Below are 24366 nucleotides of genomic sequence, written 5' to 3'. Positions count from 1 at the left end.
GAAAAGGGGTTGCTCAGAAGCCAGGAGATCCTACCTACTAACATAGGAAGTGCTTGCTCATTGCAGTCATTTTCGGATGGGGCTGGCCAACATCCCAAACACGGAACACAGAAAAGGAGTTAATCTGAGGAAGCTCTAGTCCAATTTTTTTTAAGGTGGCACAAATTGGCCTTGGGAGTTCATGGGCTGGGAAATTGCAAGCAGGTGAAGGGAGACTGTAGTGTTGCATGACAGTGCCAATGAATCTTGCCGAGGCTCCAAATGGATGGGCACTAGGACCAGGAATAACTGCAAGGGCTCCAGGGTGAGGGGACTACTTGAGACTGACTGGGACAAAGGAAACAATCCATGGTGAGGCACTGTGGGAGTGTCTGTGCAGGGGCACCGGTGAGGGAAAGACAAAGAGAGCCCCACACCATTACTACAGGAAAGTCAAGCCCCACTACTTATGAGATCACCTTTGAACAACTAAAACCCTATCCTCCTGAGCATGTGTATTGAATTCCAGAGGCCAAGTGTACAGAACTCTTGAACCAGCACTGAAAAAGACCTAGGGATAAGAGTGCCATCTAGTGGTTCTCAGGAGAAGGTACCAAGACTGCTGACACTGGGCCATTTTGACTCACAACAAACCTGTGTGGCTGAGGGAAGCTGCCGTGTGTGGCTCCCAGAGCTGTGAGTTTGCAGAGGAGGTGTGCCACATCTTTCTCTCATAGGGTGTCTGGTGGATGCAGGCCCTTGCTTTTTGGTTGGCAACCAGGTGCTCAGCTGCTGAGCCACTAGGGTGCCCAATCAGAAAATTTACCCACAATAAATAGAATAAAAAATTCAAAATAAAATAATAAAAAAGATAACAAAATGGCCCAAATTCAACAAAAGTTAGTAAAGCACATGAAATCTTAAGAGAAGAAGGAACAATCAAGAGCAAAACATGAAAAGGAACTCTCTCCTCTAGAAGCCAGCATAATGCAAAGAATAGATAATTTTCAGACTCTGGTGCTAAATTTGGAAACCCTGGTGGTGTAGTGGTTAAGTGCTATGGCTGCTAACCAAAAGGTCGGCAGTTCAAATCTGCCAGGCACTCCTTGGAAACTCTATGGGGGTAGTTCTACTCTGTCCTATAGGGTTGCAATGAGTCGGAATTGACTTGACGGCACTGGATTTGGGTTTTTGGTTTTTGGTGATAAATTTGTTTAAAGAAAGCAAAAAGCACACAGAAACTAAGAGTTCAGGAAACAAATGGAGGAACAAAATGAGAAACTTAACAAAGAAATTGAAAACTTCAAAGCAAAACAAAACAGAGAACTACTGGAACTGAAGAATAAAACATCTGAATTAGAAAAAGTATTATGGATTGAACTGCGTCCCCTCAAAATATATGTCAACTTGGTTAGGCCATGATTCCCAGTATTGTGTACTTGCCTTCCATTTTGTGATTGATGTAATTTCCCTATGTGATGTAAACCCTAAACCCTAAACCCTGCCTGTGGTTAATGAGGCAAGATTGGGTTATGTTAAAGAGGATTAGGTGAAATGTAACACCCTTTTCAGGCCACATCCCTGATCCAATGTAAAGGGAGTTTCCCTGGGGTGTGCCTGCATGACCTTTTATCTTACAAGAGATAAAAGGAAAGAGAAGTGAGCAAAGAGTGGGGGACCTCATAACACCAAGAAAGCAGCGCCAGGAGCAGAGCACATCCTTTGGACCCTGGGTTCCTGTGCGGAGAAGATCCTAGACCAGGAGAAGATTGATGATGAGGACCTTCCTCCAGAACTGACAGAGAGAGAAACCCTTCCCCTGGAGCTGGCACCCTGAATTCGGACTTCTAGCCTACTAGACTGTGAGAGAATAAACTTTGGATTGGTGAAGACATCCACCTGTGGTATTTCTGTTATAGCAGCACTAGATAACCAAGAGAAAAAGAAAGAGAAACACTCAACAATAGTGTCGAACAGATACAAGATAGAATAAGTGAACTAGAAGACAAAATAACTAAACTAATCAAGTCTCAAGAGAAAAGAACAAAGTAAAGCAGACAAACCCAAAAGGAAATGTGGGATTAAATTAAGAAATCTAACATTAGAATTATTGGAATCCCAAGCGCTATAATGACGTTAAAGCCATAGAAACAATTTTCCAAAAGACAATTTGAGAAAATTTCCCAGACTGAACAGAGAACCAAGCCTGCAACTACATGAAGCTTCACAAACCCCAATTAGAAGAGACACAAAAAGATAACTCTGTGACATACCGTAATAAAATTCTTGAAAATCAAAGACGAGAGAATTCTGCAAGCAGCAAGAGAAAAATCCAATACCATGTACCAAGGGTCTTCCGTAAGAATCAGTGTGGATTTCTCCCCCAAAACTCTAGAGGACAGAAGACAATGGAGCAACGTATATAAAATACTGGACCCAAACAATTGCCAACCAAGAATTCTTTTCCCAGCAAAGTTGTCATTCAAAACTTGGGTGGGGAGTGATCAAGACATTCCAAAACAGAAGCTCTGGGAATTTCCCACTACCAGACCAACTTTGCAAGTATTACTCAAGGGAGCACTCCAAATGGAAAGGCAAGAGCATTAAGAAATCAGTACATAGTAAACTTTTAGATATAGTTGTATATTGATATTAATGGAGACACACCAACAGAAAAAGTGGAGGAGGGAGCATATCGGGAATAGATTTATTATCTTAAGGTTATATGTTAACTGTTGTTCGTATGTTAAACATTGTTGTAATTGTCAGTTGTGTAATGTAACATATGTGGTAACCACTAAGAAATCACCAAGACTAAACATTCAGAAGACAAGAAGGATGATAACAAAAAGGCTTGTTGCAAGAAAGCACTCGAATATAAACAAAAACAAAATAGAATAATAATAAAGGATACAAATCACTCAGGAAACAAATAGCAAAATGTGTGAGGTAGACACTTGATTTATAGTAATAACCTTAAATATAAATGGTCTATATGCCCCATGCAAAAGGCAGAGAGTGGTGGAATGGATTAAAAACAAACAAACATGATCCATCCTTTTCCTGTCTATAAGAAACACACCTTAGACATAAGGACACAAACAGACCAAAAATAAAACAATGGATAAAAATATTCCATGCAACCAGTAAACAAAAAAGAGCAGAAGTGGTCATACTGATATCAGATAAAATAGAATTTAAATCAAAATCTATTACAAGAGTTAAAGAAAGACATTGCATAATAATAAAAGGGTAAATCCAGCAAGAAGACATAATTATATATGCATCTAACAACAATGCACCAAAGTACATGAAACAAATACCAATATGAAAGATAAATAGACAACTCTATGATAATAGTAGGGGACTTCAGCACACCACTTTAAATTATAAATAGAACACCTAAAAAGTTCACTAAGGACATTGAGAACTTAAAACCGTAAGCCAGTTGGACGTAACAGACACATATAGAACACTCCACCCAGCATCAGAACAATATATATTCTTTTTCAGGACACGTGGATCATTTTTCAGAATAGACTACATGAAATAAGTCTCAACAAATTTAAAAAGATCAAAATCATATAAAGCATCTTCTCTGACCGTAATGGTATGAAGCTAGAAATCAACAACAGGATAAATAAGGGAAATAGAATAAATACGTGGAAACTAAATAATAACACTACTGAAAAACTATTAGGTCATAGAAGAAATTAAAACATTCCTAGAATCAAATAAAAATGAGAACACAACATACCAAAACCTTTGGGACACAGCAAAAGAAGTACTCAGAGGGAAATTTATAGCAATACATGCCCACATTAAAAAAGAAGATCCAATATCATTAATTTAAACTGATAACTTGAACAAATAGAAAAGGAAGTGCAAAAGAAGCCAAAAGCTACCAGAAAAAAAGAAATAATAAAAATCAGGGCAAAAATAAACAAAATTGAAAATAGAAAAGCTACCAGAAAAAAAGAAATAATAAAAATCAGGGCAAAAATAAACAATTGAAAGAACTAACAAAACCAGAACTTGTTTCTTTGAAAGTATCAATAAAATAGACAAACTACTGGCTAGACTGACAAAAGAAAAAAAAACAGAAGAGGCAACCAAATTAAGAAATAAAATTGGTGACACTACAACTGATCCAACAGAGATAAAACCAAAAAAAACCAAAACCCGTTGCTGTCAAGTCAATTTCGTCTCATAGTGACCCAAGCTAACACAAATAGAGGTAGAAAATTTAAACAGGCTTTGTACAAAAGAAGAGATAGACAATGTCATTAAAAAACTGCCAATGACAACAACAAAAAGCCCAGGACCAGATGGCTACACTGGAGAATTCTACCAAACATTCAGAGAAGAACTGACACCAGTCTTAATATCTTCAAAAATGTACAAGAGGAAGGAACACTACCAAACTCTTTCTATTAAGCCACCATAACTCAAATAAGTTTAAACCAGGTAAAGACATCACAAAAAAAAAAAAAGAAAAAAAGAAAAAATTGCAGACCAATATCCCTCATAAACATAGATGCAAACATTTGCAACAAAATTCTAGCCAATAGACTTCAGCAACATATCAAAAAAAAAATCATATACCATAATCAGGTGGGATTCATGCCAGAATTACAAGGGTGGTTCAAAATTGGAAAATCAATCTATGTAATATCTACCACATAAATAAAACAAAGGAAAAGAACCATATGATCATATCAGTTGTTGCAGAAAAGGCATTTGATAAAATTCAACACCCTTTCCTAATAAAAACTTTCAGGAAAATAGAAATAAAAGGGAAATTTCTCAACATAAGTAATGGCATATTTGCAAAACCAACAGCCAACATTATACTCAATGTAGACAGGCTGAAAGCCTTCCCTTTGAGAATGGGAACTAGACAAGGATACCCATTATCATCACTCTCATTCAACATTGTACTGGAAGTCCTAGCCAGAGCAGTAAGACGAGAAAGAAAAATAAAAGGTATCCAAAGCTGAAAGGAAGAAGTAAAACTCTATTTACAGATGACATGATCCTAGACATAGAAGACCCTGAAGATTCCAAAAGAAAGCTGATGGAACTAATAGAAGAATTCAGCAACAATGCAGGGTACAAGATCAACACACAAAAAATCGGTTGAGTTCCTTTACACTAACAAAGACTACTCTGAAAAAGAAATTAAGAAAACACTATCACTTAAATAGCCCCCAAATCAATAAAATACCTAGAAATTAACCAGGGACATAAAAGACCTATACAGTAAAAACTATAAAACACTGCTACAAGAAACCATAGGGTTTTCAAGGAGCAGCCGGTGGATTTGAACTACCAGCATTTTGGTTAGTACTGAGCTCTTAACTGCTGTACCACCAGGGCTCCAGAAGTATCTATAAACCAAAACCAAACCTACTGCCATCAAGTCAATTCTGACTCATCTGTGGGTACTTGGAAAATACAAATATGTTGGTGCAGGTGCATATATTCATCAAAGACACAAATACGGAGACTCTTCAGACATTACTGAACACCTTCCAACACTGGTTTTCTGGGTTTGAAGACTTAGGACCGTTGTCTCATGGGACAACTCTGTCAGCTGGCATACAATAGTTCACAGAAATCATGATCTGCATCCTAGTGAAGAGAGTAGCGTCTGAGGTCTTAAAAGCGATTGCTAGCTGCCATCTAAGACGCAACTATGGGCCTCTATTCACCAGGAACAAAACAGTAAGAAGGTAACCAAAAGTCCAGCGAAGAAACGAGCCTACACAAATCATAACCTCATCTACTCTGAGACCAGAAGGACTAGATGGTGCGCAGCTATCACCACTGACTGTTCTGTCCAGGATCACTATAGATGGGAGAAAAATGTGGAGCAGAACTCAAATTCTTAAAAAAAAAAAAAAAGTCAGACAAACTGGAACAGTATAGAACAGAAGACCCCCTGAGACTATCGCCCCAAGACACTCTTTAAACCTAGAACCAAGCTTATCCCCTGAGATCGCCTTTCAGCAAAATAGCAGAGTGTCACAAAAAATAAAGGATATTACCCATGAGATCAGTTCCATACTTAAAAACCATCAGTACGAGACCAAAAGGGCAACAGTTTCTCAAAAGCAAAAATGAGAAGATAATGCGGCAGGGAAACTAAAGTCCTGGAAAGGGAACAAACAACACAATTAAAGAGAATGTTGACACGTTATGATAAATGTAACTAGTATCACTGAACAATTTGTATGGAAATTGTCAAATAAGAACCTAACTTGCTGTGTAAATTTTCACCAAAAGCTCAATAAAATATTATCTTAAAAAAGTTATTAATGGTATATTTTACATTTTTTGATACTAAGTCTTCCTAATCCTGTGTGTGTTTTTCACTTACAGCACACCTTCGGTTTGGACTAGCCACATTTCAAGTGCTCGATAGCCTTATGTGACTAGTGGCTACTGTATTGGACTGTGCAGTCCTAGTCTTCCATATTTGTTCTCCATTCTCCAATTGTGAGAAACCTGTCTCCTGTTATCTTCAAGGTATTTACTCATTTGCTTAAGCCTAGAATACACAGGAAGTAGACCCAGAATCGCTAGCGACACCACTGAAAAAAGCAAACCTACTAATTAAAGTATATTTGTTTTCATATTTTTAGATCAAAATTTAAAATGAAAGGCACAAACTTTATATGTACAATTCAATGAGGATTAGCCAATGTATACACCTGTGTAACCCATATCCCTATCATTTTCATCACCCCAGAAATTTTCCCTGTGCTCCTTTCCAGGCAGTCCCCTGCCCTGCCAGAGGCAATGACTTACCTGGCCTTTTTCGTCATAGAGTAGATGTTCCTCTTCTAGAACTTCATACAAATGGAATTATAAAGTATTCCCTTCTTGCATCTGGCTTCTTTCAGTATAATGTCTGTAAAAATCATACATGCATATATCAATAGCTCATTACTTTTTGTTATATAAATATACACAATTTATTCATTCCCTTGGTAGTAGACACTTGAATTGTTTTCAGTATTTGGCTATTATATTATGATTTCTAGTCTCTGTGTGGACGTATGTTTTCATCTATCTTGGGTAAATATCTCGGAGTGGAATTACTGTGATATTTTTCTTTTATATGGTTAAGTGTTGTTAACATTTAAATGTTAACTATTCTATGCTGAAACCATTGATAATTCTTTACAGTTTTGTCTTCAAGGCTAATTAATGACATTTATATTACTGGGGCAATGTAATATTTTTTCATGCTGGGTGTCTTAGTCATCTAGTGCTGCTATAACAGAAATACCACAAGTAGATGGCTTTAACAAAGAGAAATTTATCCTCTTATAGCCTAGGAGGCTAGAAGTCCAAATTCAGGGTGCAGGCTCCAGGGGAAGGCTTTCTCAATCGGCTCTTGAGGAGGGTCCTTGTCACCAATCTTCCCGTGGTTTAGGAGCTTCTCTGTGCAGGGGCCCTGTGTCCAAAGGACACACTTTCTTCCTGGCACTACTTCTTTGGTGGTATGAGGCTCCCATGTCTCTCTGCTCACTTTTCTCCTTTATATCTCAAAAGAGATTGGCTTAAAACACAGCTTAATCTTATAGATTGAATCCTGCCTCATTAACATAACCGCCCCAATCTCATTTCATTAACATCATAGAGATAGGATTTATAATACATAGGAAAATCACATCAGATGACAAAATGGTGGACAATCACACAATACTTGGAATCATCTCCTTGCCAAATTGATACACATATTTTTTGGGGATGACACAACTCAATTCATGACACTGAGCTAGGTAGTGTGCTAGATAACATTTTCTTCTCTCCAAGTCTATGCTCATTTTGCCATTTCCTCCTTCTGCACCTACCCCCTTCCCTTCCTTTCCCTTTCATCTGGCTATCTCCCACTCATCCTCCTGGCATCACTTAAGATTTCCCTTCTCTTAGGAGCCCACCCTGGCCCTCCCAGACTGGACTAGATGATCCTTTAACTGCTCCTGTGTTTCTTTCTGTCATGGTCCTTGTCACCCTGCATTGTGAACTTTAATTTATGTGTCCATCTTCTCTTAGGAGCAAGAATTGTTTCTGTCTCTCTCTCTCTTTTTTTTTTTTTTTTTGCATACCTGTTGCCTAAGCATATCTGGCACGGTAGGCCCTCAGCAAATGTTGGTTGAATGAATAATGAAAAGTGAGGTAATTTCTTCAAGGTCCATAGTGAGTTAAATGTAGAACAGGATTTTGAATTAATTTTGCTTCTTTTTAAATTCCTTTTTTTTCTCTTAATTTTCTGTTTTAAATATTTTGTTTAAACTAAACCAAAAGGAAAAGAGATTTTTTTACCCTTTGATTTGGATAAAGAGAGAAATTAGTAAATTCCCAGATGTCAGATGTGAGTATCTCAGAGAAGCAGTTGGGGCCAGTGGTGACATCATTCGATTCCTGTGCAAGAGCAGGACCCATGGAAGTGGGGGTCTCTGGGGAAACTTATCCCCTTCCATGGGCTGGTCTTCCTAATGAGAAGGACCAAGTCACAGGTTACAACACAATTTTACCCACAATCTACATTTTTAGGTCCCTTGGTCAGATTTTTAGTATCCAAGGTGACAGGTTGATTTACTGCTTTCATGCCTGGACTATACCGGAGGGGAAAGAGCTGCAGGATGTGCAGCAGTGTTTGTAGACATACATGTGGGGACAATAATTGCATTGTCAGTTGCTGTCAAAGGAGACAAACTTTGTTGTTGTTGTTTTCCCCTGCCATTGTTCTAAGTGATTTTTCAGGCTTCCATTTAAAAGCTGGGACAGTATAGTGTGCAGTATTCTCTAGTTCTGCTGAGATGCAAATGGAATTCTAGGCATCGAGAGTTAGATGGGATGGAACCAAAACCAAACAAAATGCTAAACCTGACAGCAGAACTCCTGGTCAGTCCATACTTCCTCAATATATAATACATCTAACTTTTTTTTTTTTAATCACATCTTTCTCAAAACTGACTGCAGAAGGGTTGAATAAGGCACATTAGTGCCCATGTCCCCTTTAGTAAAACCAGCATTCCTGGGATTAACCCAGGATATATTTATTTTTCCCCAGAGCAGCAACAGTATAGAGTGTGCACAGATGGCCAGCAAAGCAAGATTTTGCTTTGTTTTGTTTTAGTTTGATCTTTCTGCCTTGTTGATAATAAACCACCACAAATTTTGATTATAGGACTCGTTTTTTCCTTCCTAACAGTTAAAATCTCAGCCTCTAGCCTTCCATTTGTTTTCTCTTTCCCTTCTGTTGTGCCTTTTTTCTTTTCTGGTTCAACCAAGTTTTCTAAGTCATATTGATTGTAAAATGGAATCTAATTTTATCTCAAGAATATATTTTGTGATTATAAAATGATTTTTAGCCCAATGTCCAAAGACTTTTAACATAACGTAATCAATTATCTTTTAATTAGTGATACCAGATAGCTTCACATCATTAATCGAGAAAAAGCAAATTACCTTTTTAATTAAAAAAAATTAATCTCCTATAAAGACACAATTTAAAGCTCTAGTAAAATTTATTGGTCACCTGCTGCAGCATCACAAATTAATGTACTGATTTAAAAAATCAGTTTCCACAAAAATACTGATGGAAATACCTGGCATCTTTATAGTACTGTTCATCAAATTTTGCAGATATGCATTGGCTATACCTACGAATACAGTTAGTGCTATATTTATGTTAATAAGTACAAATACAGTATTAACAAAAAGCAGATATTAATTTTACAAATGACCAAAGTTCCTGTACTTTCTGAGCTACAGAGAGACAAAATTCAGCTCAGATGTTACAATTTTATTTGTTACATAGGAACAATTCTTGATTTATTAAGTCTGGCCTAATTTCACTCCTTTGAGGACCTCTTGGAGGGGGAATCAGGAAACATAGAGGGGGCAACTTAATGTAAGCCCTAGCTTTGCCTATAATTGGATTAGGTAACATCTTCAGGTTTCAATTGCCTGTTGAAACATCTTCCTTGATGGTTGCTGATTTGGTCCAGACACCATAAAAAGGATACATTTTTATGTAGGGCAGAGTTTCCACGAAAATCAATCATGGTTTTCCTCAAATTTTGAGAAGGACTTGTGAGTTGGTAAATTTGTACATCATTATATGAGTTCTGTTTAAAGACTTTATTTGTAGGAGATATGAACACGAGATCATAAGTATTTGAGCTATTTTTCTAGATTTATGAATAGTCTAAGAAATGCTATCATGTGTTCTTTATTTAGGATTAATTAAATTATGTTTCTAGTATATTCTCTTTCAATAAAGTAGTTAAATTTAGATTTTTTTTAAATATCATTTCATCCACAGATATTTCAGTATGTATCTCTAAAAGGTAAGGACTTAAAAAAAGAACAAACAACTTTTTCTCATTATCATTTTCACACCCAAATCATTTATAATATGAATTTCAGTTTTGAAAACTTGGAAAGTAAATTGGGTTGTATTGATTATAATTGGAAATAATAACAAAAATAATAATACGATATGGGTGTTAGAGACATTTTCAATGACAGGTGTGATTATGATCGTGGATGATGAACGGGTTATGCCTTTGTTAAACCTTGTATTATTCTCTGTCATGACTCCTGTATCAAATAGAGTATTAAATTCTCATGAATCATTTGATAGCTGCATTGAGAAGCTGTTGGAAAAAATGGGAACATAATTTTGCAAAAATTGTCAAATGAGGGTCTCACTAATAACTCTTCTACCAATCCTGCTAATTTGCAAGTTTGAATAAAACCCCAGTATACATTTTCAGAGCTCTGTTCCTGAGTTACTAAGCGTTTCTGAAGAAATTCATTCTTCTTTATGCATAATTTGTATAATCTCACCTAAACCCTTAATGCTCTTTGGCAGTTTTTTAATTGCTCTCTATCTTATTTCCTGTCAAATTCATCATTGTCTGTGATCCCTGTTCCAAATTAGGTAGAAGATAGGAAGAGAGGCTGACCCACCTAGGTGAGTCCCATGAGGACTAATGAAGGGCAAGGGCGCATTTCAGTGATTAAGTACCAGTGGATTTAACGGTCAAAGACTAGTGAACAAGACCGAAATCACAACTTCAAACCCAGTCCCAGGTAGAGAGCTGGGATTTAAAAAATCAATAGCAAAATCATCTGGAGAATCCTAAAATATCTGGAATTTAAACAACACATTTTAAATAACCTGCAGGTCAAAGAAAAAAATCACAAGAGAACTTAGAAAATATTTAGAACTGAATGAAATGAGCCTTACAATATATACAAATTTGCGGGAGCGCTCTTGACGGATATTCAGAATGGTCTCCATTCATTGGGAGGATTACACAGGAGACAATGGAAATTATAGCCTAGTGTGCTTCGTTTCTATACCTGGAAAACTAATGGAAATCAAGACTAAGTGGAGACTAATTGAGTGTCTAAGAAGCATAACGTATTGGGGGAAGGTTCCTTTTTATCTTAGGAGGCACATATGCATTTGGTCAGAGCAAAGTCTTTGAGGAAGGTTTTAAAGGAGTTATGGGGGATTGGAGAATAAGTCCTGTCATGGGTGCAACAATGGCTTGGAGACCTAAAATAAAAGAAGAATAAATCAGTATTTTCTTAATAATATAGAACTTCAGGTAATGGAATTACCTGGAACCAGTACTAGAATTGGGTTTACCGTTTTATAAGTAAATGAAAACTTCAAGTTTGAAAATGGTATGCTATGGTATGAATTTGCAAATGGTATTTTCTTGGAGCAAACATGCCAAGGTACCCAAGGAAAATCTATGGCAATATCTGAGGGGTTGGGATAATAGACAGGAAAGTGGCAGATGAGCTTCCCTCTGGACAAACGTAAGGTTATCGTGCATTTAGGTAAAAATAATTCAGTCACACTTATGAAAAGAAATCTGGGAGTTAGAGGAGACTGCTCTTGTCTGCTGTTTTTAAAAGGAAAATGAAATAAATGGAGAAAGAGAGAAAAAGAAGAGGAAGAAATTTTGTGTGTGTGCCTGTGAACATATTTTAATGTCATTGGAAATTTGCCTCAAGTTCCAGCCAATGTCACTAGCCATCGTCAGTTGCTGAGGAATGCCATAGTGTTACATTATACTCACGATTTCATTAAATTACAGAACTAAGGATTCATCACTTTCAGAAACCCAGCAGAGAGTTTCATTGAGTGGATGGCAATGATGAGGCACAGATTGTAATTTGTAATTACATCTGTGAGTTTAGTCATATATTTACTTCTTCTTGATTTCGGTCAGCATGAGGTAATTATGTGTTCCAGATTGGAGTGCATTCAAAGTTTTGCTTAAAAACTTCATGCAGCTTTCCCACTTTGCGCTAAGAAAAATCTGTTCCTAATGTTATGTACCCCTCCGGCATGCCATTAGTGGACACCCTAGAGATCAGAATAGCTAATAAAACTTAAGAATAGCTTCTCACAGAACAAATGTGAGATCCACATAGCAGTAACCAAATATATGCTTCCTCAAATCATATACTACACAGTTATAACACCTTTAAGCTCTGGGTATGTCCTATTAACAAATCCAGGTTTGGGCCCTAGTAATGCAGAGTTTAAAAAATGAAAATAACATTACAAGTTCAAGAAAACAAAGTAGAATATTTAACAAACAGACCTCATTTCCCTCATGGAATATAATAGCCATATTTTTCCTTAGTTTCGACCTCATATACCTCAGTGTACACTTAGTTAAACATAATAATCCTTCTACATTGTCTTTCAGTTCTTTACTCACCAGTCTGTAACATTCACGAGGAGTCTCTGGGTAGTGCAAATGATTAACTTACCTGAGAGGTTAGAGATTCATTTCCACCCAGAGGAGCCTTGGAAAAAAGGCTCGGTAATCAATTCCCAAAAATCCAGCCATTAAAAACCCTACGGAGCACAGTTCTACTCTTACACACATGGGGTCATCATGAGTTGGAACTGACTTGATGGCTGCTGGTCCATTTATGAGGTTGTATAAAACATGCTTAAAGATTACTTGTCACTGCCTCTTCATTGAGACCCATGCTTAGGTCAGGCAGTGAAAATAGTGAATGTTCATCTGTAAGGGTGGGGGCAAGGAGACTGAATCATGAAAAATTACAGCTGATGAAATTCTTCTGTTTTCCTACTCAGAATTCTGATGGATAGCCCTACCTGCTTAGTCCATATCTCTTCTCCTTCACATGCTGAAAGTGAGCCTCTTAGTTCAGTAAAATTCTTGGGTTAGTCTGGGTGGTCCTGGTCTGATAGGAAACAAAGGTTGGATTTATTAAGTGAAAGAGCACAGAAATTCTGTAGGGACACTGTATAATTTCTATTTCTAGCCTGATGGCTGAAATCATGTTGTCTCTAAAGAGTTTCAGATTTGGGACTTCATGTACCCATTAAAAAAAAAAAAAATTGAGACTGAGTGTCTACATCCTGGGGAGAGAGATAATCTATGTGTATGATGTAAGTGGTTTGTATTTCAGACTGAACTCTTTACCTTCGATACTCAATTGTCTGTGATGAAATTGCTCAGCAGAGAGCATCAAACTGATGCACCCTTAGGGATAAGCATCTTTGAATAGGTGAATGTGTCCAGAGCTTGGAGTGAGAAAACATACATAGGAGTCCTGGCTCAGCTGTGTGACCTGGAGATATTCTCTGAATCAACCTTAGTTTCCTCACTTGTAAATTGGAGATAATAGTAATAATTACCATAGCAGCAACAACCCTACTCATCTGGTAATTTTCCATCATGAGGATGGAAAGCACTGTGTTTGAAAATACTTTGTAATCTGTAAATCAGCCTACTAATGTTCATTATTGTAATTGTTCCTTGTATTTGATAACAATGCTCATGCCATTGTTATTTCTCAAGCCAGTTTTTCGACTATCCTCAGGATGGATTCCGAATTGTTTGAAGTGGACAATGACTGACATTTTATCATTCCTTCCTGCTTTCTATGCACATGTAGTCCACAAGTGCACAATGCAAAACTCTGGGCAGATATCCAAGCATTGTTTCAAGAGCTGGAGCTGGGTTTCTCTTTTGCATCCCACAGACTAATATAAGCTCAGATTCTCCTTCCATTCACTAATCCGGCTTTAAATCGCATCAGTTAGGATATACACAATTGGTTTAGTATTTGGGTATTTAATTGTCTGGTTTTTGCATAATCTTTGGAACTTCATAAAACATTAAAAAATTCTCTGTAAACCTGGACAAGTCACTTAATCTTTCCAAGTCTTGGCTTCCTCATTTATAAAGTGAAGGAAATTGAATTATACGTCTTCCAAGGTTTTCCCCAGCTTTAAATTGTCATGATGTTAGTACAGTATCTCCCTAGATGTTTTAAAATATATATATATATATATATATATATATAACCCTATTTACAAAAGAGGAATGCTCTATGTAATAGGGATACCATATTTTTAAAATGGATTAAGACTTTTTAGAAACTATTCGACCAAGTAACTTTTTGTTAACTCATACTCATCTTGCAACTTGTGGGCTTCAGGGTGCTTTAAGTGAATGCGATATTAAAGAAGGGGATTAAATTCTGACACCAAAAGGCATTACTGTCTCTGTTTCAATCCCTGTATGAGTGTAACATGTTACATGTTACAGTTACTACCCTACAAATCAAAAAGGTTATTAACCCTCACAATTCGGGGCACCAAATAAGCTGAATAACCCTTCATCTCCGTAGTACAGCTTTACATGTGGGCCAGAAAAATGAACAAATCTGTCTTGAAAGAAGAACAGCCAGAATGCTCCTTAGAGTGAGGTTGGTGAGACTTTATCTCATGTACTTTGGACATATTATCAGGAGGGACCAGTCCCTGAAGAAGGACATCGTGCTTGGTAAAGGGTCAGTGAAAAAGAGGAAGACCCTGAACGAGATGGACTGATACAGTGGCTGCAACAATGGGCTTAAACATAGCAATGATTGCGAGGATAGCACAGGACCGGACAGTGTTTTTTTTCTGTTGTACACAGGGTCGCTATGCGCCAGAACCGACTCCACGGCTCCTAACAACAACAAGCTGTTCAGATGAACACTGAAGCCTTTATCTTTTAATTTGTTCCTTTATCAGCTAGAGAGAAGACTTTCAAAGTGGGGATCTGAGCCTGAGGGGAGGGTGCAGATCACTGGAGAGGTCAATGGAGCAACATTTGTCCTTTCTAGCTACTCTGCTTAAGGATCATTTACAATTTCTGATCCTTTATCTACGGTTGCCATTGCACAAATAGATACAGATTTAGATAGATGGACAGATTGGCACATTACACGTATTCTACATACACACACGTACATTTGTGGTTCTAGCAGCCTTATGTAGAACAACAAAATGTCTGGTCTAGCACCATTTTCATGATCTTTGATATGTTTGAACCCATTGTGGCTATTGTGTTAAGCTATCACGTTGAAAATTTCTCTCACCCTCTACTTCACCAAACGTGAAGTCTTTTTCTAGTGATTGGCCTTTCCTGATGACCTGTGCAAAATAAGCAGGACGAAGTTTCATCATCCTTCTAAGGAACATTCTGGTTTTATTTCTTCTAAAACTGATTTGTTTGTTCTCTGGCAGTCCACAGTATATTCAATATTCTTCACCAACATCACAATTCAAATGCATCGATTTTTGCCTTCTTTTTTAATTGTCCCTTTCATGTGCATATGAGGCCACTGAAAAACAGTGGCTTGGGTCAGGCGCACCTTAGTCACCAAAGTAACAGATTTGCTTTTTAGAACTTTAAAATGGTCTCTCACAGCAGGTTTGCCCAATGCAATTCATTGTTTAATTTTTTTGACTGCTGCTTCCATGGGTATTGATTGCTGATCCAAGTAGAATGAAATCTTTGACAGCTTCAGATTTTTCTCCATTTGGCATGACGTTGCTTATTGATCCAGTTGTGAGGATTTTCATTTTCTTTATGTTCAGGTGTAACCCATACTGAAAGCTGTAGTTTACCTCCATCAGTGTTTCAAGTCATCTTCATTTCCGGTAAGCAAGGTTGTGTTATCTGCATATTTTGCAGGTTATGAGTAAGTCTTCCTCCAGTCCTGATGCCACGTTCTTCTTTATATAGTCCGGCTTCTCAGATTATTTGTTCAGCATACAGATTGAATAAATACAGTGAAAGGACACTGCTTTGCTGCAGACCTTTTCTAATTTTGAACCAGGTAGTATCCCTTTGTTTCCTGTGAACAATTGCCTCTTGATTCATGTACAGATTCTCATGAACATAAATTAAGTGTTCTTTGTAATGTTATCCATAATTTGTTATGATCTACACAGTCGAATAGATGTGTATAAATATGTGAATGTATGATTCATATTTATTTAATCATTGCACATCTTACTTTACCTTTAAGAGACTTACTATCTTGTAGGATGATATAAGAAGTACAGTGAACTTACACAGTGCACCGATAGTCCGGGTGTTCCTCAATACAAAGACACACGTGCATCATCCAAATGTTTTATGGTAACTAGCAATTTTTGAGTGTATACCATGTGCCAGGACTAAGCTAAGCTCTTTACATGTATCAACTCAGTTAATCCTCCCTACAACCTTATGAAGTAGGAGCTATTATCCCCATTTTATGATGGAGGATACTAAAGCCCGCAGAGATTAAGGAGCTTGTTCAAAGTCATACAATTAGCAAATGGCAGGAAGGTAGGATTCAACCCAGGAAGTTGGCTCCGGAACCCAGGCATTTAATCCCTCCACTAGGCTGTCTCTATGATAAAAACAAGTTTCCCAACAACCTTTGTTAAACAGGTATTACCAATATATATCTCCCTGTACCCTTCGTATTCTTCCTGAGCAGTTGTGCACATGATTAGTAGACTGTCATGAGCTTTGCTGGCAGCATGGTCCTACCAGATTCTGCCCATATTGGGCAAGGCCACTGTTATAGGCTGAGTTTCCAGGACATAGGCTCTGAGGTGGATAATTGTATGCAGGAAGTTTACTGAGGGTTGCTCAGGGACAACACCTGGTAGGAAGTGAGGTAATCAGGGAAGAACTGCACCCATTCAGAGGAGACAGAAGCAGATTTGAACTGTGATGGACTTGTATCAGAGACCTCAGGTCATCCCAGGGGATCTCTGGGGCTGGAATGGACCTTCAGGGAGGTCCTGAATTGAGGCAAGGATGCAGGGCCTTTTTACCTCCACCTCAAGAAGTCATAGGTTGTAGGCTATTTTAAGGGGGTTGCCAGGGGAACAGGACAGATCTCTTTGACTGAGGGCAGTTCCTGGTGAGGGACTCAGCTCTGAGTCATCTGCAAGCAACACTCCTAGCAGCCGAGGGAATAAGTGCCTCAGTCCTAATAGGATGACCTTAGCGATGAGTCCACTATAGGCTCTCAGAGTCGTGGTGAAATGGCAGGCATTGAAGATGGTATTTTAAGAAAAGGGCTCCCTGTCTTATTTTTCTGTAATAGAAGTCCTTGGAAGGGCAGCGAATGTAATGGAGAATTACATGCGTATGTAGTTGTGGGTTATAAGTAAGAATGAGGGAGACAGCATTCACTTGATGCTTTCCCTTCACGTATCCCACTTCTTTCCATTCTATTGCTGGCTTTTCAAAGCTTTCACAAATATTTGCCCAGGGCAGCTTAGCCAGGTGGACTCAGACTGTTTCAGGCTTTCAGGGAGGTTAAGACTGATGGGCAATCTCTCCATCTTCCCTCTGTTGAAAGAAATTTCTTGCCAGTTCTCCGGGAAATTAAAATAATATGTCTCCTCTGAATGGAAGTTGCCTCCTTATATAAAAACCATAACTCAGGTAAGTTCTATATTATACCTGAAATGGTGAAATGATAAAGTTAAAAAAAATGTTTCTATAGTCCCCACTTCTCAACAGCATAGAATTATTGCCCCCATTTTCTATGCATATGTATCTATACTTTGGGAGAAACATGGAGATTTGTTGTGTTTATAATAATTTCCATGTACTGAGAGCCTTCAGGAAACCCTGGTGGTGTAGTGGTTAAGAGCTACAGCTGCTAACCAAAAGGTTGACAGTTTGAATCCACCAGGCACTCCTTGGAAACTCTATAGGGCAGTTCAACTCTGTCCTATAGGACCGTTATGAGTCGGAATTGACTTGTGGCAATGGGTTTGGTTTGGTTTTGAGAGCCTTCAGTATGCCAGTTACTTCATGTATATTGTTGCTAAACATCTTGACAACCATGCACAGTAGGTATTATTTATCCTGTTATACAGATGAGGATATTGTTGCTCCAGAGAGATTATATGAATTGTCCATCATCTGCAGCCAGTAAGTGATAGACAATGATTTGAAGCACTCTGTTAAGAACTTGTCTGCTAACCAAAAGGTTGGCAGTTTGAATCCACAAGCCGCTCCCTGGAAACTCTATGGGGCAGTTCTACTCTGTCCTATAAGGTTGCTATTGGAATCGACTCTACAGCAGTGGATTTGATTTGGTTTTGTACAAATTCCAAATTTATTATAACTAATTTACCACATTGACTCTTTGTGAAAATATTTGAAAAGGGATTTGAAGGTCCTGGAGTCTCATTTGCGGTGTCTTGGGCCAGATGTTAGCTCTGAAAGCAGGAAAATGAGTTGAGGTGGATAAACAGGGCTGTACTTATTCCCCTGCCCACACTTCTCCTGCAATCCACTTTATGTATCTTGTGTACGATGGCAGGTGCTAATTGCTTACACAGCCCAGCAACACACGAAGTCTTTATTTAACTAGAAAACTTTAATAACAGGTTTTTGTCTTGCTAGAAACAGCCTCTAATCTTTGTAGAAGAGAGTGGTGAATTTTCCTCTCGCAGCTGGTATGAGCTTCAATTACAATAGAATGGTTAACTTTTCATCTGTTGTAAAGATCTGGAATGGGAACATATCGACCACAGGTGTCTAATGTCATAGTCTAAATTCAACTATGTTTTCCTTTAAATTTTATTGGTAGTATTTTCCATCATACCTAACGTTGAAGCTGGTAAACTTCATCAAAGACTTAAGACCCTTTCATGCTGCTGTTTTAATGGGGGCCTTTTGGAGAGAATGCCATGACCTAAATGATTGCTTCTCCTGGTGAAAATGTTTGGCTTTGGGAAGGACCCTAATATTTGCTGCCTCCTCCCAGGTTGAGAAGAAAAACAAAGTAGGGACAAGGGCAGTTAGTTCTTATTTTGCAGCAGGAATGGATAATGAAGACCTGTTCTCCCTTCCTGCAAAAGCCTCCCCTAGAGAACTTCCCTTGATAGGTTATACAAGTTTCATCTTTGACATGCTAGCTCACAGCCTGTGATATTTTTTTCTTAAACAGTTCCAGGTTTTAGAAAATGAAGTCAGGTTGTCAAAATCAAAACAGGTTAAGAGTGTTTGTACAGGCTCAGGTCTTTACTCAAGGCATTGAGTTACTGAAAGATTAGCCTTGCACTGAAATACTAAATGGCTGCACAAGAAATCTGAGAAACACAATTTAGTATTATTAAAGACTCTAAGAGACAGAAACTGAGTCATGGGAAAAGAAGGTATTGAGGATAAGGGTCAGTTAAGTGAAGCTTGTTGGGATCAGTACTGGAACAAAAAGGGAGAAGTTAGAAACGTATTAGTTTTTACTGAAGCCATTTATGGTTTCTTTATTCCATCAGTGGTACATAGATGCTTAAGTACTTCCTGTAGGTGAGTTAAGTAACTAAACAGCCAGTGTAGCTTTCTGAACTGTGACTATAGAAAGGTGAATGTATTCCAGTTACAACCTTGTTTGGTAGAAATTGACAACAAAAGCTTTAGTGACAACAAGATACATTAGCCAATACAGCACAACAGGACAAAACCATAGTAAGGCACATTTACTGAGCAAAGAAAGTCACAGGCAGTGCCCATCATGTCAAGGTGGACCCAGTAAAGTATGTCATTTAGCACAAGAGCCATACGCATTAGCAGACAAATACGGATATGAAGACAAAGGGCAGTGAAATACTAAATGCCTCTATAAACCTAGATATTTTTATAACAATCTTTAGAAGAAATGCTGGTGTTATAAGATAGTAAGACTCCTGTGCCGCTGACAGTGTTGTACAGAGTTCAGTCAACAATCTTCAAGCACGTTATTAACACAGGCCGTGTCTTTGAAAAGGGAAAAATTCCGGAACAGAGAAGCTGGCGGACTCGCCTGCGGGCTCACAGCAGCCTGAGTCCAGCCAGCCTCTGTGGTCCTTGGCATCTCCTGAACTTAGGGTTTTTAATTTCCTCTCTAACCCACTGCTAGTGATTTTCCTCCCAGCATGAGAAAGAATGGCTTAATCCTCCCCTCTTTCTTCTCCTCTCTTTTAGGTTCAACTCAAGCTCTGCCACCTTCTTTCTCAATTGTTACATCCCACATTTCCACCTCTGACATTTATGATATCTCAAAGTGCTTACTGCCTATACTTTTTACTGTACTTTAACAAAATCATTGATTGCCATGACATACATCTTGATTGTTTAAGATGTCTTTTTTTTTTTTAGTAGAAGAAATGGGGATTTCCTGGTACTCTAAAAGTCTCCTTAGACTTCTTTTGTTTTCATTCAAACTTCTAACATAATGCTGAACTTAGAACGGAGACTCAGCAAATACTTGGTAGTGAATGAATGAATGAAGTAGTGTATCTGTTGTTAGCTGTGGAGTTGCCTCCCAACTCATGATGACCCCACGCACAGTCTTCCCAGTCCTGCATCATTTCCATGATTGGTTGCAGATTCAGACGGTCGTAATCCATAGGGTATTCATTGGCTGATTTTTGGAAGTAGATTGCCAAGCTTTTCTTCCTAAGCTTATCTTACTTAGTCTGAAACTCTGCTGAAACCTGTTCAACATCAGAGCAACACACAAGCCTCCACTGACAGATGGGTGGTGGCTTATGCATGAGGTGCCTTGGCTTGAAACTGAACCTAGGTTTCCTTTATAATGAAAAAAACTAACCCACTGCCATTGAGTCCATTCCGATTCATAGCGAACCTATATGTTTCCCATAAAGAAGGTGAGAATTCTACCACCGAACCACCACCACCCCCAGCGAATCTGTGCAGAATTACCACATTGTTAATAACAATTGCCTGACAACAGCAACTTAAAAAAGATAGGGTTTACCTGGAAACTATTGCCCTGAGATAATCTTCAAACCTTAAACGAAAAATATCCCCTGAAGTCTTCCTAAAACCAAGCAGTAGTTTAGCTGAACTAATAAAAAATGTCTGCCTTGAGCATTATGCTTTTCTAAGAACTATCTATATGGGATTAAATTGACAACAGCAACTTGAACCTTAGGACTCAAAACTCGTTGTTGGCAAGTCGAATTCTGACTCATAGCAACCCTATAGGACAGAGTAGAACTGCCCCATAGAGTTCCCAAGGAGTGGCTGGTGGATTCGAACTGCTGACCTTTTGGTTAGCAGCTGAGCTGTTAACCACTGTGCCACCAGGGATCCAGGAACCTTCGGGGGCAGTGAGTTCATATTAATGGAGGAGGAACAACTCAGAAAAGAAGGGTGAGAGTGGTTGCACAACCTGAAGAATGTAATCAGTGTCACTGAACTGTACATGTAGAAACAGTTGAATTGGTGTATATTCTGCTGTGTATATTTTCAACAACAACACAATTAAAAAAAATTAGCTTTCTTTCACATAATAAATAAATAATTCTGGAAGCAAGCAATCCAGGGCTGTATAGTAATTATACAAAATTGTCAATGCCCCCAGGCTCCTTTAGACTGAGTCCACTGAGTCCACTTCAGACCGATCTGTGTTCCAGTATCCTGAGCATAAGGAGCCCTGGTGGCACAACAATTAAGTTCTCAGCTGCTAATCAGAAGGTTGGCAGTTTGAACCCACCCAGAGGCTCTATGGAGAGTGACTTGGCAATATGCTCACATAAAGATTACAGCCTAGAAAACCCTATGCGGCAGTTCTGCTCTGCCACATGGAGTTGTTATGAGTCAAAAACTGACTGGACGGCACTCAACAACAATATCCTGAGCGTGCCGAGACTTTCTCAAGGTTTCCTCATAGTTGGAAAATGGCTTCTGAAGCTTCAGTCACCATAGCTCAGCTGAAGAGAGGAAGAAAGGAGAAAGAGCAAAGTAGCACAACTTCAGATGAGTCAGTTCCCTTTAAAGAGTTTTCTCAGAAACCTACCCAAGTGATCATTACATGTATCTCCCTGATCACCTCTGGTTGTAAGGGAATCTGAGAAATGTAATCTTTGGCTGTACATATTGCCACACTGAAGAAAATTGCTTTTATTGGAAAGAAGGAAGAAGAATATGGATGGGCAATTATCAATCTCTGCCATAAGTAGTTGTCAAAATTGCTCCTGATTGGGGCTCAATCTCTTGATACACTGACAAGATTAGATATCCTCCCAATTTAATGCATCTGTGGGGAAAAAGGAAATCCTGGTGGTATAGTGGTTAAGTGCTATGGCTGCTAACCAAAAGGTCAGCAGTTCAAATCCTGCAGTCACTCCTTGGAAACCCTCTGGGGCAATCCTACTCTGTCCTATAGAGTTGCTATGAGTCGGAATAGACTCGCGGCAACAGGTTTGGTTTGGTTTTGGTGGGGGGAAAAAATGGGTGCTTTGGAATTCAAATATGAGAAGAAATAGTAACAGTCATCCTAAGCACGACTGATGAGTCAAGGATTTAGTGGAAGAGTACAAATCAAGTTTTGTGTTTAATAAGTACAAAGATTATACTAGATCAGCCTCCCACCCAGGCCTAGGGCTTTCCTTTAGAAGGGCACTGGGAAGACACTATATAAATTCCTACCTGAGATAAGAAAGTTATGAAATTTCATTGGGTTCTCATTTCTTAGCTGGAGCTAAAGGATTTATCTTGTCTTCTCCTGAGTTGGAAAAGATTAAATTGCTAAAAGTCCTCTAGGAGAAGACTGGATGGTTTCATGGAGTGATAGTAATTTATTTTATCCCATTGCTGAATTCCTGCAGCCTTTTCTGCCAAGAATCTTTCTGCCAAGAATCAATCTAAAGACTCATGAAAAAAATTCTTATTTTTCAAGTTAGGATTAAAGATGTAACAAAAATTTCAAAAACTGAAACACAGACTTACAAATACTGAACCTGTGCTTTGAAGCTCTGTGTTAATAAGACTTATCAACAATTGTGAACAAATTTATGGTAATATCCTTATCTTCAAATAGTTTAAGAATGCAATTGGTCAAAGAAGAGTGATATTTGCCACATCTGAGAAATCAGACTTTCTCTCACAGTAAGACAAAGTTGAGTCCTATCTGTCTTCATTCCTGATAATTGAGGTTTCACAATCTTCTTCTTTGCATTCACAAAAATAGGATCTTGTTCTGTGATCTGAAGTATACCAAAATCGTAATTTTAAACACTAAGAACCCATCAATTAGTTTTTACAGTGTGGAAAAGTACTTGTATTATAATGCTTAAATAAAAGGATGGACAATCATATGTAAGCTACAATTGCAACTATGTACAATATGTGGAAGGCAACCCACAAATCAAGAACGTGAGTTGTGTAGGTGATAGGAATGTGAGTGATTCTCCCCCTCTACTTTCTAAAATGTAGTTATATATTTTTTATAACAAAAAGAAAATCCATCAGTCCTTGGCACTGCTAGGAAAGAGCAAATTCGATAGATATGATTCCATACCACAGGAGCCTGTAAATCATTACCACTCTAATAATCTTCAGCTCTGCTCCACCTTGAAAATCAGGACCTGAACCCTGGCACTCTCTGGAACAGTTAAGCCTCTGGAATCCTAAATCCCATAGTTTATCCTCAGATTGCGGTTGCCTGTCTTTCTAGCTCTTTCATGCCTTTATCACAATACTTGCTTCTCAACATCATAACCCAGTGCCGTCGAGTTGATTCCGACTCATCTCAACATCATACAGATCTTCAATTCCTTTACTATCTCATTTTATTGCTAGAATACCCAGTTTCTCCAAGTTTGACATCCTTCTTTATACAATCTATACTCAACTGCTCTCATACCAGTACCCTGAAATCTCTAAACACTGTTTCTTCCTGATTTATCTGCCCAACAAACTCCCCCCCCCCAAAAAAAAAACATGGTTTAATTCTTCTATCTTTCTGGGTCATCTAACATTGCTGTATAAGCTCATATAGTCCTGTGGATAGAACCCCTACAGAGGTAAGTTTTCCACTGTAGGCCTGACTTGATGCTACTTAATAGTCTTTGTGCTTTTTCCTGGCTATTTCTCCCTCCCATTTCCTACAGTGGCTAGTTCAAACCCTTTCCACTTTTTTTACAGCCCATTAAGTGTGTGTCACCAGGGTGTCCTCAGTCCCATCTCTCTGCTTATTCTCCTGCTTTGATCTCCA

General features: G+C 38.3%; 1 protein-coding gene across 29 annotated transcripts in view; it reads left to right on the top strand.

Moving 5' to 3' along the window:
• The window catches only part of LMNTD1 (lamin tail domain containing 1), a 504435-nt gene that overhangs the window by 33919 nt on the left and 446150 nt on the right, over positions 1 to 24366 (top strand). The window contains exon 1 of one of the 29 annotated variants that reach the window (XM_049882670.1): positions 6492 to 6510. The exons of the other annotated variants lie outside the window; for them this stretch is intronic. The gene's annotated coding sequence lies outside the window, so the exon portion shown is untranslated. Of the gene's footprint in view, positions 1 to 6491; positions 6511 to 24366 lie in introns of those variants that run through there. 29 annotated transcript variants of the gene reach the window in all.

This window comes from Elephas maximus, chromosome 4 (assembly GCF_024166365.1).
Source record: "Elephas maximus indicus isolate mEleMax1 chromosome 4, mEleMax1 primary haplotype, whole genome shotgun sequence".
In the NCBI taxonomy this organism is placed as follows: domain Eukaryota; kingdom Metazoa; phylum Chordata; class Mammalia; order Proboscidea; family Elephantidae; genus Elephas; species Elephas maximus.
The sequence above is the reverse complement of the archived record's forward strand: the minus strand, read 5'-3'. Positions and strand labels throughout refer to the sequence as shown.